The sequence below is a fragment of the Somniosus microcephalus genome, chromosome 7 (genome assembly GCF_052327205.1).
Source record: "Somniosus microcephalus isolate GS21.2 chromosome 7, FLI_Smic_1.0, whole genome shotgun sequence".
In the NCBI taxonomy this organism is placed as follows: Eukaryota; Metazoa; Chordata; class Chondrichthyes; order Squaliformes; family Somniosidae; genus Somniosus; species Somniosus microcephalus.
Window position 1 is genome coordinate 207,200,958 of NC_140993.1, and position 17,427 is coordinate 207,218,384.

Consider the following 17,427-nt stretch of genomic DNA (forward strand, 5'->3'; position numbering starts at 1 on the left):
CTTCAAGACATTTGAATTCCTCCTTGAAGACATCATGCTGGACAGAGCGAATGATCACACCTTTGGCTTGTGAAAGCTCACTTGTGCTGGGTACTTCTTTAGAACATTTCCATCCTTTGCGTTCTACGTTGTCCGAATTCCCCTTGAAGGATGCTGCTACATGAATGAGTCGGGCTGTGGTTCGGCAGAGTGTTCTCCAGCTTGAGAATCGCTCGAAGCGTTGTGAGCCCAACTGAGATTCTGAGGCTTTGGTGACCAGGGTCGTAACTTCAGGCCGAATCTCAGTATCAGCTTCAGGCTCCACAAGGGTGAAGGGATTGGACTCAGGAGTCTCCTCTGTATTGACATTAGACAGGAAAGAGGGGCCCGAGAACCAACTGCTTTGCTGTAGGTGTGCTGCTGGTATAGACCTGGTAGCATGGTCTGCAGGGTTCAGGTCTGTGGAGACATAGCACCACTGGTCAGGGTGAGTGGATTGTCTGATACGAGTCACCCGGTTGGAAACATACACATAAAACCTTCTTGTGGAGTTGTGGATGTAACCAAGTACAATCTTGCTGTCCGTGAAGAACTTGACGGTGCCCACATCGATGTCAATCTCGTCTCTGATCAACTCCTACAGTTGAACAGCCAACACAGCTGCACAAAGCTTGAGACGTGGAATGGTGTGGGCAGGCCGAGGGGCCAACTTGGACTTCCCCAAAACAAATCCCACATGGTATTTCCCATCGGTGTCAGCTGCTCTCAAGTAGGCCACAGCTCCTATTGCTAATGTGGAAGCGTCTGAGAAGATGCACAGCTCTCTTCTCTGTGTTGAAGACAGCGAGCCTGGAATGTAGCACCTCTCTATGTGCAGGTCTTCGAGAGCCTTCAAGGACTCCTTCCATAGGTTCTGATGCACTATCAATTGCTACAAAAGACTGGAGATTGAGAAAGTAATAAACAGGCTTTTATTACCAAAGAACAGAGCATGCCTCTTGTGGTTGCCTGGTATCCAAAAGGGCCGGAGGCTTCTGAGCAGCGACCTTTATACCCAGCCATGAGGGTGGAGCCAGGGGCGGAGTCAGCTGAGGCATGCACAGACAAGTACAACAATATGCAAGAGTGAACAACAGTACTAACAGTGAACAACAGTACTAACAACAGTGGTGAACAACAATACTAACAACAGAGGTTTACCACATTCACCCCTTGTTTAGAATTGAGTCCGGCAGGGTGAAGTGCACTAAAAATTCGTGTACTGAAGTCTATCAGGAGGCCTTGTAAGCCGTCCTGAGCGTCGCAGCAGCGGCGGTGATGGTGCAGCATCCAACGGTGAACCCGGTGTCTCGTTCAGAGGAGGTGTAGCAGGTGGCGGACCCTGGGGCTGCTGCATGCCGTCTACAGGGGTCAGAGCATGGGTAATGGGAGGTAGCGATGGTGATCTCTCAGAGGCACCCGAAGGTGCGAGGTCTCGTGCGGGGACTGTGTCCTGGGGGTAGGCAGGAGTAGCGGTGGGTGGCGAAGAGGGTGTTTCAGGAGCACCTGCAGGTGCGAGGTCTCGAATGGAGACTGTGTCCTCCCGCCCGTCCGGGTACACCACGTAAGCATACTGCGGGTTGGCGTGGAGGAGGCTCACCCTCTCGACCAGGGGGTCTGCCTTATGGGTCCTCACGTGCTTCCGCAGTAGGACGGGACCTGGAGAAGTCAGCCATGTTGGTAGCGAAATCCCCGACGTGGACTTCCTGGGGAAGGAGAACATTCTCTCGTGAGGAGTGGCATTGGTGGGTGTACAGAGCAGCGACCGAATGGAATGGAGCGCCGCAAGGAGGACCTCCTGCCAGCGGGAGGTCGGAAGGCCCTTAGATTTTAAGTTTAAAAGGACTGCCTTCCAGACTGTCGCATTCTCCCTTTCCACCTGGCCGTTACCCCGGGGGTTGTAGCTGGTGGTCCTGCTTGTAGCAATGCCTCTCGCGAGCAGGTACTGCCGAAGTTCGTCGCTCATAAAAGATGAGCCCCTGTCGCTATGGATATAGCTAGGGAAACCGAACAAGGCGAAGAGGTCATTCAGACATTTAATGACCGTGGTACTGGTCATGTCCGAGCAAGGGATGGCAAATGGGAAACGGGAGTACTCATCAATTATATTGAGGAAGTACACATTGCGGTCAGAGGAGGGGAGGGGCCCTTTAAAATCGATGCTCAGCCGCTTGAAGGGGCGCGTGGCTTTGATCAGGCTCGCTCTGTCTGGCCTATAAAAATGCGGCTTGCACTCAGCACAGATCTGGCAGTTCCTGGTCATGGTCCTGACCTCCTCGATGGAGTAGGGCAGGTTACGGGATTTGATAAAATGGAAGAACCTGGTGACCCCCGGGTGGCAGAGGTCATTGTGGAGGGTCTGTAGTCTATCAACCTGCGCGTTGGCGCACGTACCACGTGATAGGGCATCTGGGGGCTCATTGAGTTTCCCGGGCCGGTACAAGATATCGTAATTGTAGGTGGAGAGTTCGATTCTCCACCTTAAGATCTTGTCATTCTTGATTTTGCCCCGCTGCTTATTATGAAACATAAAAGCCACTGAACGCTGGTCAGTGAGCAGGGTAAATCGTTTTCCGGCCAGGTAATGCCGCCAATGTCGCACGGCTTCCACAATGGCCTGGGCCTCCTTTTCGACAGAGGAGTGTCGAATCTCGGGGCCCTGGAGGGTCCTTGAGAAAAAGGCCACGGGTCTCCCCGCCTGGTTAAGGGTTGCAGCTAGGGCAAAGTCGGATGCGTCGCTCTCCACTTGAAAAGGGAGGGACTCATCCACAGCGTGCATTGTGGCCTTCGCAATGTCTCCTTTTATGAGAGTGAAGGCTGCACAGGCCTCTGCTGTCAGGGGGAAGGAGGCGGACTTGATGAGGGGTCGGGCTTTATCCGCATAGTTGGGCACCCACTGAGCATAGTAAGAGAAAAACCCTTCAGTGCTTTCTGGCAGTAGGGGAGGGGGAGCTCCATAAGGGGGCGCATTCTATCGGGGTCTGGGCCGATGACTCCGTTCTCCACTACGCAGCCAAGAATAGCGAGGCGCGTAGTACGAAACATACATTTGTCTTTGTTGTATGTGAGATTCAGCCGCTGGGCCGTCCGGAGGAATTTCTCTAGATTAACGTCGTGGTCCTGCTGGTCGTGGCCGCAGATGGTGACGTTGTCTAGATATGGGAAAGTGGCCTGGAGCGCGTTCTGGTCAACCATCCGGTCCATCTCCCGTTGGAAGACAGAAACTCCGTTGGTGACGCCGAAGGGAACTCTGAGAAAGTGATAGAGCCGACCGTCAGCTTCAAAAGCTGTGTACTGGCGGTCCTCAGCCCTGATGGGGAGCTGGTGGTATGCCGACTTCAGATCAATCGTCGAGTACACCCGGTATTGTGCTATCTGATTGACCATGTCAGATATGCGGGGGAGTGGATATGCATCCAGCTGGGTGTAGCGGTTGATCGTCTGGCTGTAGTCAATAACTAGGCGCTGTTTGCCGCCAGCCTTCACCACCACCACTTGTGCTCGCCATGGGCTATTGCTGCTCTCGATAATCCCTTCCTTCAGGAGTCTCGCTACCTCGGATTTAATGAAACCCCTATCCCCGGCACTGTAACGCCTACTTTTGGTAGCGATGGGCTTACAGTCGCGGGTGAGGTTAGCGAACAAGGAGGGGGGGGAGACTTTAAGGGTGGAGAGGCTGCAAATGGCGCGCGGCGGGCGATTTAAAAACTGCTGGCTGCAGACTGTGAGAGGGGGGAGGGGTCCACCATACGCTAAAGTGACACTCTTAAGGTGGCACTGAAAATCCAACCCCAGTAGGATGGCAGCGCAGAGATGGGGCAGGACCAGAAGTTTAAAATTTTTGTATTCAGTACCCTGCACTGAAAAAGTCACCATACAGTAGCCACCGACGTCCGCTGGCTGGGCTTTGGAAGCCATAGAGATGCGATGACGCGTCGGCAGGAACGGGAGAGAGTAACTGCGCACCGTGTCGGGGTGTATAAAACTCTCCGTGCTCCCGCTGTCAAAAAGGCAGGTAGTGGCGCGGCCGTTTACCGTAATGTCCATCATGGACCTGGACAGTTGATGCGGGAGAGATTGATCCAGCGTCACGGAAGCCAGCGTATGTTCAAGCGTGTCGATGCGGTCGTCCGATGAGGCGGTGGTGGAGTCCGGGTCCCCCGTAACCGAAGTCGGAGGCGTCCAAGATGGCGGACAAAATGGCGGCGCCCACGGTCCCGATCCCCACGCGGCTGGGGGAGCCCAAGATGGCAGACAAGATGGCTGCGCCCACGGTTCGCACGCAGCGCTGCTGGCGTTAGCGGTCTTCCCTTTGCAGGCGCTAACGTAGTGACCTTTCTTCCCGCAGCCGGAGCAGGTAGCATTCTTCGCGGGGCAGCGTGCTCTAGGGTGTTTAGCTTGGCCACAAAAATAGCATTTTTGTGCCTTGGACATCGCTGCAGCAGTCGGAGGTGGCGGTCCCATGGCCCAAGATTGCGGCGTCCACGGCGCGGGGCGATGAGGGGAGAAAGCGTCCATATTTCTGTGGGCCGCGTCGAGCGAGAGCGCGAGGGACACTGCCTTTGTCAGGTCTATTTCACCCTTCTCCAGCAGCCTCTGCCGGGAGTAGTCGGACCTTAGACCCGCAACGAAAGCGTCTCGTATCAGTCCCTCCACATGTGCCGCGGCCGATACTTCCTTGCAGTCGCAGCCACGTCCGAGTACCCGCAGTGCCCGTAGGAAGGCTTCCACCGATTCCCCGGGCTGCTGTCTGCGAGATCTTAAAAGGTGCCTGGCATAGACCGTGTTAACCGGGCGTGCATACTGCCCTTTCAGTAGGTCGATAGCCGCCGCGTAGGTCGTCGCATCTTGGATTAAAGTATAGACTTGGTGGCTCACCTTCGAGGCCAGGATTTTCAGTTTATTTTCATCAAGAGTCACGGTCGAGGCTTCCAGATACGCCTCAAAGCAACGCAGCCATTGTGCGAATTTAGTCGACGAACCCGCTTCTTGGGGGTCTAGGTCCAGGCATGTTGGTCTGAGGGCTCGCAGCAGCGCCTGCTGCTCAGCGTTTTGCGCCATCAGTTGATCAGCATCCGCAGCCAACATTTAACTTTGGTAATAAAATTGATGCACTATCAATTGCTACAAAAGACTGGAGATTGAGAAAGTAATAAACAGGCTTTTATTACCAAAGAACAGAGCATGCCTCTTGTGGTTGCCTGGTATCCAAAAGGGCCGGAGGCTTCTGAGCAGCGACCTTTATACCCAGCCATGAGGGTGGAGCCAGGGGCGGAGTCAGCTGAGGCATGCACAGACAAGTACAACAATATGCAAGAGTGAACAACAGTACTAACAGTGAACAACAGTACTAACAACAGTGGTGAACAACAATACTAACAACAGTGGTTTACCACAGGTTCCATTTTGCTTCTTTTTCTGGGAGGAGTGGAGCATCCCACTCACTCTGATCTGATGAGAGTTCCCGTACTAATGCTTTTCCTTGCATTGTTATGGGAGCTACGAACCCCAAAGGGTCGTACAAACTGTTGACTGTGGACAGGACGCCTCTCCATGTGAATGGCCTTTCTTCACGGGACACCAGGAATGTGAAGCTGTCTGTTTCCAGGTTCCAGGAGAGCCCCAGGCTCCGTTGAAGGGGGAGAGGATCCACTCCAAGGTGCAAATCCTTCAGATCCTTGGCATGGTCCTCTGCAGGGAAGGCTTCCATCACCTGTCCACTGTTCGATGCTACCTTGTGTAGTCTCAGGTTGGACTCTGCCAACATCGCTCTGGTTCTTGTCAGGAGATCTATTGCTTCTTCAGGTGTGGTAACCGAGGTCAGACCATCGTCAACATAGAACTGTCTCTCAACAAAATGCTTCGCATCGGAGCCATATTCTTGCTCACCTTTCTGAGCGGCTCGCCTCATGCAGTAGATAGCCACAGCAGGTGAAGGGCTGTTTCCAAACACGTGGACCTTCATCCTGTACTCCACCACATTCTTGTTGATGTCGTTGTCCTCATGCCACAGGTAGTGGAGATAGTCCCTGTGGTCTTCTCGGACGACGAAGCAATAAAACATTTGCTGCACATCTGCTGTCAGGGCTACAGGTTCTTTCCTGAACCGCAGAAGAACTCCCAACAAGGTGTTGTTCAAGTCTGGGCCGCTGAGGAGTACATCGTTCAGAGACACTCCTTTACATTCAGCACTTGAATCAAACACAACTCGTAACTGGTCTGGCTTTTGTGGGTGATACACACCGAATGTTGGCAGGTACCAGTGTTCTTTACCTTCCTCCAGAGGTGGAGCAGGCTTGGCTTGGTCATTGTCCAGCATCTTCTGCATGAACTCTATGTAATGGCCCTTCATTTCTAGCCTTTTCTCCAGTGTTCTCCTGAGTGAGCAGAGGCGCTTCATAGCTTGTTCCCTGTTACTCGGAAGACGGCGTCTGGGGAAGTGAAATGGTAAGGGTGCCACCCAGCTGTGTCCATCGTCCTGGTAAACCTCCTCATCCATGATGGTTAGGAAAGCTTTGTCGTCCATGGATAGTGCTGGCTTGTCATCATCCTTGGACCTTTCAAACACTGAGCATCCTAGGCTGTCTGTGCTCACAGTGAGGCCTGCCTCTTCCTCACAGGCAGAGGAGGTTGACCTATGATGCTGCGTCATGCCATCGTAGTCTTCCTTTACCTGGATCCTGTTTGGGCATGGGCTGAGAAAGGATGTGCGACCGTTGTGCAACACGTTTGCTTTATAGATGTTGACACCCGCTGGCTTGTGGACTGTTCCCAGGCAAACTCCACCCATGAGGACCCATCCCAGGTCAAGCCGCTGCGCATAAGGAGCATTGTGGGGCCCGTTGATTTGCTCACGCACCTTGTGCACCCTTAAGATGTCTCTTCCCAAGAGCAGGAGGATTGGAGCGTCCGGGTCCACAGCTGGAATCTTGTTGGCAACTGGCTGTAGGTGGGGCTGATGGCGTGCGACCTCTGGGGAGGGAATTTCCGTCCTATCATCTGGCATCATGTCACACTCAATTAAGGTGGGGAGGGGAAGCTGTAGTTTCCCATCCATGGACTCGATCATGAAGTTCCCAACTCTCCTACCCATAGTCTCTGTTGTCCCTGCACAGGTTTTTAGCGTGTACGGAGCTGCGCTGGCCTTGACTTCAAAGAGATTGAAAAATTCTGTCTTCGCTAGAGACTTGTTACTTTGCTCATCAAGCACTGCGTACATTTTGATTGCCTTCTCCTTTCTCCCTGCAGGATATGCTTTAACCAAGCAGATTTTGGAGCATGAGCGTGGGCTGCTTGCATTTCCACAAACCTCTGTACACTTGGAGGTGACTGAAGAAGATGTGCTTTCGCTTTGCTCCCCGCTATCCTCTTTGTCAACCGCAGCACTCTCGGTGGTTGAAGGAGGAGGACCTGGATGCAGGGCTGCGATGTGTTTTTCACTGTTGCACTCAAAGCACTTGATTGTCGCCTTGCAGTCTTTTGCCATGTGCATAGTCGACCCACAACACCTGAAGCAGATGCGATTCTCTTTCAGGTATGATTTGCGCTCATCAATAGGCTTGTCTCTAAAGCTTCGACACTTTTTGAGTGGGTGGGGCTTCTTGTGTATTGGACACTGACGATCTGGGTCATCCACTTTATTCCCAGCAGAACTGGATTGGTTGACTGAGGGTTCGGCTGGAACATCTGTTTTGTGCACGCTCACAGAGGCTTTATTGCTGTACTTTGTGGGTTTCTTTGTTCTCGAAGGAACGTAACTGCTGGAGGTGGAGAAAGTGAAACTTGGATCATTCCTCACCTTTGCCTGTTGTTGGACGAACCTGGAGAAGAGAGAGAAGGGGGGAAATGCCACTCCATTGTCCTCCTTGTACTTGGATCCCTTAGCTATCCATTTCTCTTGAAGGTTGTAGGGGAGCTTTTCCACTATTGGGTTTACCCCACGAGCTGTATCCAAATACGAGAGGCCGGTCAGGTAACCTTCTCCCTTGGCACACTCCAGTTCGAGGAGAATGTCGCCCAGTTCTCGGAGCTCGACATTATCTTTGTTGGTTAGCTTCGGAAAGTCCTCAATCTTCTTGAGCAGTGCGTGTTCAATGACTTCTGGTGTCCCATAACAGTCTTCGAGACGTTGCCAAACCAGGTTGAGGCCTGCTGTGGGATTGCGGACGTGCGCTGAGCGAATTCTCTTCGCCTGTTCTGACGACTCAGCTCCGAGCCACTTTGTCATCAAATCTAGTTCTTCTCTGGCTGACAGATTCAAGTTCTTGGTGGTACTCAGGAAGGACGCTTTCCATGACCAATAATTTTCAGGACGGTCATCAAATTCTAGAAGGCCTGAACTTAACAATTCTCGGCGGATAAGGTACCTAGCGAGGTCTTGTGCACCTTGTGGCTCGGGTGAGGACTGCTTGGCTGGATTGGCCGAGTGCTGTGGAGGTCTCTGCAGGTAAGTCTTACTTGTTTCTTCTCCTTTAAGCTCAGTGTCTCCAAAAACAGGCTGTTTGCTACTGTGGTGAGTAGCTGGTTCTGCGTCGAGATACCTGGATGTTTCCTTGAAGAACAATTTGGAGTGTTGTTGGACATACTCACTTGTACGTTGCACTGGACTGAGGGGCTGTTCTAGAACATATGCTTCATGGCTGGGCTCCCCGCCTTCGTTCTCCTCACCTTCTTCATAAGCTGCGGCTTCAGCTTCAGCGGCAGCGGCAGCTCTCTGGCTTTGGCGAATGTGGAGACTGGCGTCGAGGTCAGCTCTCTGCTTCATCGCACTAGCGTCAAGGTCAGCTCTCTGCTTCATCACACTAGCTTCGTTTTCAGCGAAGGACAATTGAGCCTGGGCAGCTTTTGCCTTGGCACGTGCTTTGGCGGCTGCAGAAGCTGTCGATGACGATGGTCTGCTGGACCGCCGAGATGATCTAGAGGATGCTTTAGAGGACTGTGACTTGGCATCATTTGCTCGGAGAGGCTCATGCTTCTCGATTGGCTGGTCGACATCCTCTGTGGTATATTGTCTTCCTGAGCGTAGACTCATGGTAGCTGAGAGGTATCTTCTTGTGCTTGAGCCCGCTGTGCTGTTGTCTTTTTACTTTTCTGCCCTCGCAGCGCGTTCCTATGCAGAGCTAGACAGGTAACTAACAACTTGATATCTTCCCATAAAAATCACAAGGCTTGACTTTTCTTGTAAAGCTTTACTGAAAGATTCTTATTGTAAAACTGAAATGCAACACAGAAATGGAAGCACACATTAGTATACAAGCGCATAACTGATATGCATACACAAATTTAGGTACGCCTGAGCAACACAGTAATTTGGCATGTAACTTACCAAACACGTGGAAACACAGCTTACTGTGAATATACATTTAGCAAACTGGAAGGCATTCTCTTTAAATTAGCCCTGTACATAGTGCATCAAAATACAGCTACTAGTTAACCAGCTAGACAGAGAGCGAGCACTTCACGGCTAGCTGTGTAAGTTTGCTTACAGAGAAAAGTTACAAACTAAACATTTTCTGCAACATACAGTGTACACTAATCATCTATAACATTCTCAAGTACTTACAGACAAATAATATCCAAGACTCAGGCGTGGGAACAATATAACTTCCCAGAGCATGTGCCGCTGTAGGTCTGTAGTTTACTTTACTGCACTTTACTGCGCTTTTACTGCAGTTGCTAGGTACCAAATAGCCACTAGGTGGCAGCACACAATGGGAATCGACCCAACTTACTCAAACCCCTGAATTAACTGGAAAGCTAACATAAATTGCTACAGAGAGACAGCACAACAGTATTAAGGACCATATTTGCCAGGAATGGGCTGCCTGAACAGATCTGTTCTGATAATGGACCGCAATTTGTGTCCGAAGAATTCAGGAAGTTCTTAAAAAACAATGGGGTTAAGCACTACATGTCCGCGCCATACCATCCCGCCACCAATGGATTGGCTGAAAGGTTTGTCCAGACCTTCAAGAAGGCCATAAAGGCCATGGGTAATGAAGACATAAAACTTCAGCACAAGGTGGATAACTTCTTGTTTGCATACAGGAATGCAACACATATGGTTACAAACCAAACTCCTGCCATGATGTTCTTCAATAGAAGCCTAAGATGCCGGCTGGATTTGATCAAGCCAAACATCAGAAGGGACGTGGAGAACCGGCAATTTCAAGGCATGAATGAAAGGCCAACTGGAACCTTCCAGATAGGTCAACAAGTTTTGGCCCGGGACTACCGTACCGAGAAATGGCAGCCTGGAACTATCTGCACACGACTAGGACCGCTGATGTATACCGTGGACATCAGAGAAAGCATAATAAGGCGCCATGCTGACCAAATCATAGAGTCATCCGAAAAGGGACAACCTACACCACAACTCTATACGCCAAATGATGAAGTAGAGATACCCATATCTACCTCCGATCCGGTGATACTGGAACCCGACACTGGCATTCAAGCCGAATCAGCCTTGCCAAAAGAACCTACTACACCACCAGAAACTACTACACCACCGAGGCGTTATCTGGACCGAGTCAGGAAGCCTCCAGAGAGACTGACTTATAATTAATTAACTGCAGCAATGTGTAGATTATTTTTCTTGTAACATGTAATTAATGATTACTTGAAATATTATGTACTGGTTGGCTAAAAGGAGAGGAATTGTAGTGTATGTGCCTTTAAGAGCCCCCTGTGTACTGTAATGCCGGTAATGGCCACTCGGGCTATATAAGCCTGTATATTGTGTTGTATCAGTTAGTTCCCCTCCAGACTTTGTTCAGTAAACACCTGTGAAACCAACTCCTGTCTTCAGTGTCTCTATTAACACACGGATACAACAGCAGTGGTTGGACTTTCTCTTGTTGGAGATAGTCATTGCCTGGTACCTGGTACTCTGTTGCCTTGTAGGCCTTGGATCAGTGGTAGCACTTTTGCCTCTGGGGCCACCATTAATCGGGCCCAACCATCTTCAGCTGCTTCATCAATGACCTTCTTTCAATCATAAGATCAGAAGTGGGGCTGTTCGCTGATGACTGCACAGTGTTCAGTTCCATTCGCAATTCCTCAGATAATGAAGCAGTCTGTATCTGCATGCAGCAAGACCTGGACAACATCTAGGTTTGGGCTGATAAATGGCAAGTAACAGTCGCACCACGCAAGTGTCAGGTAACAGCCATCTCCAACAAGAGAGAGTCTAACCACATCCCTTGACATTCAATGGCATTACCATACCCCACCATCAACATTCTGGGGGTCACCATTGACCAGAAGCTGAACTAGACCGGCCACATAAATGCTTATGGCTACTAGAGCAGGTCACACAAATTGGTATCCTGCGCCAAGTGGCTCCACCGAAGAATCATCAATTAAGCAATGTGGATGTGTTGGTCAACCATCCATCCATGTATTTAATTGTTTGCTGTGGCCTTTTAAATGTTGTCATGTTGTACATCACCTAGCAACACTAGCTGCGTGTTGCATACAGGTGCAACGACCAGTGTCACTACCGTCATGTTTAAATATGTCCACCCATATTTGGGTGGGCACTTCCAAAATTCAATATTTCCTGTGCAGGGATGATGGGCCAAATGGCCCCCTTCTATGCTGTAAGATTCTATGATTCAGTGGAAGTGATTCTGAGAGATCAGGATAGCCATACAAATCGGCAGGAATTGGAGCTACTGTACCAGGCAGAGAGAAAGTTCATAGACACAACACAGGCCAGGAATGTGTTGTGTCTATGAACTTTCTCTCTGCCCGGTTCACACTGCTAAAATATTGTGCAAATTTTTGCAACAGTTTGTGCTGTGTATTAAGTTTTCAACACTGGTAAATTATTTGGTAGAATCGAAAAGGTGTCTTATTAGTCTTTTGCATTTCTTTAAAGTATCTTATATGTTAACGCATGGCATAAGTCTCCCGCTTTTTGGCAATAAACAAGGCCACTGGTTTACAGTGACTAAGTCAAATTTCATTTGCATTACATAAAATTCCTTTCTTCTCTGATGTTTTGGAGTATCACATTCCATCTTTTGATTAATATTTTCCATAAAAATGGTAGGCTTCCTTATAATATCCAATAGGGCTGTTATTCCCAATAACTCAGGCCATTGGTTTACTGAGATTATGTCAAACACCATTATTATTATAAAGCACTATCGGGTCCTGCTCTCGTCTGTCAGAACTGCTCACTATTCCAGGATCATTCTGGAATGCAAAGATAACCACTGGCTTCCTTTCTCTACTGCAAACCGTCTTCTTAACCCCCTCTCCCCATCTCCTCCACCCTCACCTCCAACAACAAGTGCAAGGAGCTCATGGACTTCTTTGTCACTAAGATTGAGACCATCCGAGCAGCTGCCTCTGTCACTTCCCTCCCTTCCCCAGCCCACTGGGCCAAACTTCCTCTCAGGTTCCCCCTGCCCTAGCCCTGACCTCACACCTTTCTCTTGTTTCTCTCCTATGTCATCCCATGCCCTCTCCAAGCTCATCTTGTCCACTAGACCCACTTCCTGCTCCCTCAGCCCTATTCTCACTAAACTGCTGACCACCCAACTTCCTTTCCTGGCTCCCATGTTAGCTGATATTACTAACAGTTCTCTCTCCTCAGGTACTGTCCCCCTCTCCTTCAAATCTGCCGTCATAACCCCCTCTCCTCAAAAACCAACCCTTGACCCCTCCACCCTTGCAAACTAACGCCCCATCTCCAACCTCCCATTCCTCTCCAAAGTCCTTGAACGTGTTGTTGCCTCCCAAATCCGTGCCCATCTTTCCTGCAACTCCAAGTTTGAATTCCTCTTATCAAAGTCACAAATGGCATCCTATGTGACTGTGACAAAGGTAAACTATCCTTCTTCATCCTTCTCGACCTGTCTGCAGCCTTTGACACGGCTGACCACCCCAATCTCCTCCAAAGCCTCTCCACTGTCAACCAGCTGGGTGGGACTGCACTCACCGGGTGCCATTCTTATCTATCTGATCGTAGCCAAAGAATCACCTGCAATGGCTTCTCTTCTCGCTCTCACATCATTACCCTTGGTGTCCCCCAAGGATCTATCCCTGGCCCCCTCCTATTTCTCATTACATGGTACCCCTCGGTGACATCATCCAAAAACACAGTGTCAGTTTCCACATGTAGGTTAACGACACCCAGCTCTACCTCACCACGTCTCTCGACCCCTCCACTGTCTCTAAATTGTCAGGCTGCTTTTCCAACATCTAGTAGTGGATGAGCAGAAATTTCCTCCAACTAAATATTGGGAAAACCGAAGCCATTGTCTTCGGTCCGCAGCACAAACTCCATTCCCTAGCCACCAACTCCATCCCTCTCCATTGCAACAGTCTGAGGCTGAACCAGACTGTTTGCAACCTTTGTGTCATATTTGACCCCGAGCTGAGCTTCTGACCACATATCCGCACCATCACTAGCATTGATTTATAATGCTCCTGTGAAGCACCTTGGGATGTTTTATTATGTTAAAGGTGCTATATAAATGCAAGTTGTTGTTGTTATTAGGATTCTGGGACTTTTGCTGGTGGTTTGGGAATCACATTGTGTGATTCTGTGAAAACTGCAAACTAGTGGTCTTGACAATAACTCTGAATAATTGCATCCTGGAAGCATTGTAACTCAGGGTGTTATTTGTAGTTTACATTTAAGTTTCAACGATTCAATTCCTATCTTTAACAAGTTCTGCGACCAATGGGCACCGCAGGGTATAGAGGCGATAACTAACACTCATAATTACATTATGTTTTAATTGTTATTTGTGTAATGTTCACTGTATTGTATATAGTTATTATTATTTGTTTCATATTTGTGGTGCCTTAGGGCACTTACCTTAACAGCTTTTAGTCCCGTCTGGTGACACTGGGGAAACTCAGAGTCACCCTTAGAGGTATGTTTTAAAAGGCTCATCTTTAACGGGAACCCCGGGCAACCCAATGTCACCCTTATTGGTCCATCAAAAAAGGCCCAGCTTAAATAGGAATTAGGTGCCCTGCAATTTTATTTTATTCCTTCCTGGGATCTGGGCGTCGCTGGCAAGGCCAGCATTTATTGCCCATCCCTAATTGTCCTTGAGAAGGTGGTGGTGAGCCGCCTTCTTAAACCACTGCAGTTCATTACAACTGAGTGGCGTGCTCGAGTCAACCACATTGAGTGTTGAGTGCAGTGAGCACAGAGTGAACAACTGGGAGTTTGGTAAGTGTGGGCATTTTAAGGGTTAATCTCTTTTAAAATCTAGTGTTAATTGCTAGTAGCTCTTAAGTAAGATCAACTGTTTAAGTTAAAATTTAAACTTAAAATTTTTAAGTTTCTTCAGGCTTAAGCAGAGACAAACAAGCAAGCTCTCCTGCTGGAGAGTTGCTGTAATTAGTTAATTAGCTATCAGCATTAAACTGGTTCCTGAAACAGTAGCAGAGCAGTGCTGACTCATCTGAGTCACAAACATTATAAACACAGGGGCCTGTGAGTGCAGCCAGCACAGAGTGAACAACTGGGAGTTTGGTGAAGTGGAGGAAGGAAGGGCCTGCTTTTCCTAACTTTTCCCGCAGAGCGGCAGCGGACCTGAGCGGGAGCAGACCGAGGCCCAAGAGCGGGAATAAAAGCAGCAGCAGACCTGCATCAACAAGAGAAAACAGCAGTGTGACGTCACAGGTAAGTGATTGGTAGTGACTGTGGACTAAGTTTTAAGTTAACATATAACATATCACTACATTTTAAAAACTAAACTTAATTTAATTAATTTAATAAACTAAACAAGGTAAATAATTTGATTAACACTAAACTAATTAATAAAATTAATAAAATAATGGGAGATGTGTTGCTGCTGCAATATGTGGGAGCTTGTGGATATTTTTGTCCAGGATGACTACATCTGCGATAAGTGTCTGCGGATCGAGGAACTTCGGCTCCGAGTTGAGGAGCTGGAGTCCGAACTGCAGAGATTGCGAGACATCAAGGAGGGAGAAAGTTACCTGGACCTTTTGCTCCAGGAGGCAGTCACACCCCTTAGATTAAATACTTTAGAATTGACACGTGGTCAGGGACAGGAGGGTGTGACTGTAAATGAGGCAGGTACAGGGATCCAGGAGGTAGTATTGCAGGAGCCTCAGTCCCTGCACTTGTCCAATAGATTCGAGGTTCTTGCAACCCTTGTGAACAAGTGCGGGGACTGCGGGGAGGACGAGCAAACTGACCATGGCACCATGGTACAGGAAACCGTTCAAGTGGGGGGCGTAAAAAGGAAGGTGGTTTTAGTAAGTGAGGGGGATCGACATTGTTCTCTGCAGCCAGGAATGTGAGTCCCGAAGGCTATGTTGCCTACCCGGTGCCAGGGTAAAGGACATCTCCTCCGGGCTGGAGAAGAACTTGGAGTGGGAGGGGGAGGATCCAGTTGCTGTGGTCCACGGAGGTACCAACGACATAGGTAGGACAAAGAAAGAGGTTCTGCTGAGAGAGTTTGATAAGCTAGGGACTAAATTAAAAAGCAGAACCACAAAGGTCACAATCTCTGGATTATTGCTGGAGCCACGAGCAAATTGGCAGAGGGTCAATAGAATCAGAGAGATGAATGCATGGCTCAAAGATTGGTGTGGGAGAAGTGTGTTTTGATTCGTGGGGCACTGGCACCAGTACTGGGAAAAGAGAGAGCTGTTCCGTTGGGACGGACTACACCTGAACCAAGCTGGGACCAGAGTTCCAGTGAATCGAATAACCAGGGAGGGAGATAGGGCTTTAAACTAAATAAGGGGGGGGGGGAGGAGGTCCCAGTGGTGAGAAATCTAGAATGCTAAAGAGAAAAGACAAGGAAGCAGTGTGGGAAAGTGATTGGGGTAAGGATAACCTGATTGTGTCAGGAAGGGACAGAACGTACAAACAAAAGAGTGCACTAACAAATAGGGTCCGGGTAAGAAAAAATGGTAATAAGACAAATAGTACAAGGCCATAGTACAAAAAAATGTCAAGATGTCTAAAAATGTTAAGACAAATCTAAAGGCACTGTATCTGAATGCACAAAGCATTCATAATAAGGTAGACAAATTAATAGCGCAAATAGATGTAAACAGATACAATATAATTGCGATTACAGAGACATGGCTGCAGGGTGACCAAGGCTGTGAGCTGAATATTCAAGGATATTCGATATTTAGGAAGGACAGGCAAAAAGGAAAAGGAGGTGAGGTGGCATTGTTAGTAAAGGATGAAATCCGATCAATAGTGAGAAAGGATATTGGCTCAGAAAAAAAAGATGTAGAATCAGTCTGGGTGGAGCTAAGAAGCACCAAGGGGCAGAAAACATTGGTGGGAATTGTCTATAGGCCTCCAAACAGTAGTGGTAATGTAGGGGATGGCATCAAACAGGAAATTAGAGGTGCATGTAACAAGGGTACTACAGTAATCATGGGTGTCTTTAATCTACATATAGACTGGCCAAACCAAATTAGCAAAAGTACTGTGAAGGATGAATTCCTGCAGTGTGTACGAGATGGGTTTTTTTTACCAGTACGTTGAGGAGCCAAATAAGGAACAGGCTATCCTAGATTTGGTATTGTGCAATGAGAAGGGGTTAATTAATAATCTTGTTGTGCGGGGTCCTTTAGGGAAGAGTGACCATAACATGATAGAATTCTTCATTATGATGGAAAGTGAAGAAGTCCAATACAAAACTAGGGTCCTAAATCTAAACAAAGGAAACTACGAAGGTATAAGGAGTGAATTGGCGATGATAGATTGGGGAGCTTCATTAAAAGGCATGACGGTGGATAGGCAATGGCTAACATTTAAGGAACGAATGCATGAATTGCAACAGTTATACATTCCTTTCTGGCACAAAAGCACAAAAGGGAAAGCGGCCCAGCTAACAAAAGAAATTAAGGATAGTATTAGATCCAAAGAGGAGTCATATAAAGTTGCCAGAAAAAGTAGCAAGCCTGAGGAATGGGAGCAGTTTAGAGTTCAGCAAAAAAGGACCAAGAGATTGATAAAGAGGAGAAAAATAGAGTATGAGAGTAAACTTGCAAGGAACATAAAATCGGATTGTAACAGCTTCTACAAGTATGTAAAAAGAAAAAGATTAGTGAAGACAAATGTAGGTCCCTTACAGTCAGAAAAGGGAGAATTTATAATGGGGCACAAGGAAATGGCAGTGCAATTAAACAAATACTTTGGTTCTGTCTTCACGGAAGCAAACACAAATAACTTTCCAGAAATGCTAGGGAACCAAGGGTATAGTGAGAAGGAGGAATTAAAGGAAAGTAGTATTAGTAAAAAAAATAGTGCTGGAGAAATTAATGGGGCTGAAAGCCGATATATTCCCAGGGCCTGATAATCTGCCTCCCAGAGTACTAAAAGAGGTAGCCATGGAAATAGTGGATGCATTGGTTGTCATCTTCCAAAATTCTATAGAT